Source organism: Benincasa hispida, chromosome 1 (genome assembly GCF_027475165.1).
Source record: "Benincasa hispida cultivar pf3 chromosome 1, pf3_genome.v1.1, whole genome shotgun sequence".
Classification (NCBI taxonomy): Eukaryota; Viridiplantae; Streptophyta; class Magnoliopsida; order Cucurbitales; family Cucurbitaceae; genus Benincasa; species Benincasa hispida.
Window position 1 is genome coordinate 72997578 of NC_143478.1, and position 2337 is coordinate 72999914.

The window sequence follows — 2337 nt, forward strand, 5'->3', positions numbered from 1 at the left end:
GAAGTTTCAATTGATTCAGGGGAATCTTCTTATTGTTCATTACTTTTATCCATACACAAATTTTCTTGACTTCTGCCCCTATGAATGTCCTCAGAAATGTTACTAACAAGAACTCTGACATATTTTTTAGATTCACCGGTATCTTTAGTGTCTTCATTAGACAAAGTTAGCACATAACTCTTATTTTGCCATTTGGGGTAATTTTGACATTCAGGTTGATAATGACCGCATCCTTCACATTCCCTACACCGGAAGAATTCTCTTTTATTCTTATCAATACTACTTGAAGTATCAACATCTTTCTTCTAATTTTTGGATTTTTAAGGATTTGAATATGTGCTTCCACATTCTTTAACATGTCGAGGCACATAATTCCCAGATTCGTTTTCAAAGCACTTTAGAATCTTGTTTATCTGTTCATATAGCAAGAATATCGAGTGTTCAAGAGATTCTTTTTAATTCTACAATTTTACCTTTAAACTGATCATTTACAGAAGATTGTAGGGCAATGCCTTGATTTCTCTTGACAATCTTCCTATCAAAAGTTATCTCAAAAGTTAATAGAGATCCTATGAGTTCATCAAGCTCTATATTGGCAATATCTTGAGCTTCTTCTATAGCAGTTACTTTCATATCGAATCTCTTAGTCAGAGATCTAAGAACTTTTCTAACCAGTTTCTCTTCTGAGATATTCTCACCAAACTAAAAGATTCTTTAGCAATGTTAAGTAAACGAACATTAAATTCAACAATTGTTTCATCTTCAAACATTTTTAATCTTTCAAACTTAGTGGTCCAAAACTGAAGTCTTGATATCTCGACTCTTTATGTTTCCTCATGAGCAACAGTCAAGATGTCCCAAGCTTCATTGTAGAAACATATATATTAATCAAACAAAAGATATTTTTGTCTACATCATTAAAGATAGCATTAAGGGCACGAGAATTCCCTGAGGATGCTATGCCCTCGGCATTAGTCTATTCGGCTTCCGGCATAGGATTGTTCCGAACATTAGGAACAATAATTTGAGGAGGACTCCATCCAGTTACCATTCCATGCCGTATGATCAATAGACTTTAAGAAAGTTGTCATTCTAGCCTTCCAATATGATCAGTTTGTTCCATCCAGCATCAAGAGACGTGTGGTAGAACCACATTCTTTGATTCCTTCCATTTGAAGAAATTCAAATTGAAACACAATAAGTATGAAGGATCTCTTAATGAAGAGCATCCATGAGCGCGTTCGGATCTTTCCGATTTCATTGTGACCGAAATTACCATACACACATTCTATCAAATTGTTATGTAATTTACACTAATTAACGACATGCTTTGATAAATAAAATAAAAGGGATTAAGTTCGCATACTAATTGAAGACTCTCTTCACTTCAAACTCAACGCAATGGAAACAACCTCTACATTATCTATCGCCCAGCAAAACAGTCAGCTACAGTAGCACGATCGTCTACACGAACAAGCACCATTAGAGCCTTTGGTATTCTCGGAGTGAGAATCTAAAGCATGGTCTTTGGTGAATTTGGTAGAGGAATGAGGAAAGAGTTGATCATGTAGAACGATAAGCAAGTAGAAGAAGGCTATCATATAGCGGGGATGCTTATTGTTTAGTAAAGCTACACGATCGTGTAAGTTTTACTGAACGATCGTCTAGTAATAGGTAAACGATCATTTAGAAAACACGGCACACTAGGTGATCGTTTAGTGAAGCTAAGCGATCATTTAGAGAAAAGCATGTGATCGTTTAGAGAAAAGTATGCGATCGTTTAGAAACGGGTGTGCGATCGTTTAAGCGATGAAGCTCTATCGTATAGGCTCTCGGCTAAGCGATCAAAACGTTTTTCACACCGATTGCGATTTTTTTCGAACTCTTTGCAAAATGAAACAAATTTTCATTTTATTCTTCAGTTACAATAACCGAATACGGATTCTCCCACTAACGCACGACCGAGGAGAGGTTTTCGGCCAATTATCATATAATTAACCAATTTAATTAATAAATGAATATAATCATATTATATTCTTACCCTATAGTTTGATATCATATATCTACTAGTAATTTCTCCTCCACTTGATATAAACCATATTTATATCTAATTTCCTAAAAAAAATGTATCTCATACATTTAGTCAATTATATCATATATAATTAATCAGTTCAATTATATCATGTCAATTTGAATATTTCCAACTGATCCAAAAACTGATTCTCGACTTTATCCAAGCTACCTAGGGGACCTTATGGACCTGTGGCTCGAAGCTCCAATGGTACATGAATAGCTGACTAAACTCTTTAGCCACGAGATCCACCATCCATTAACTGT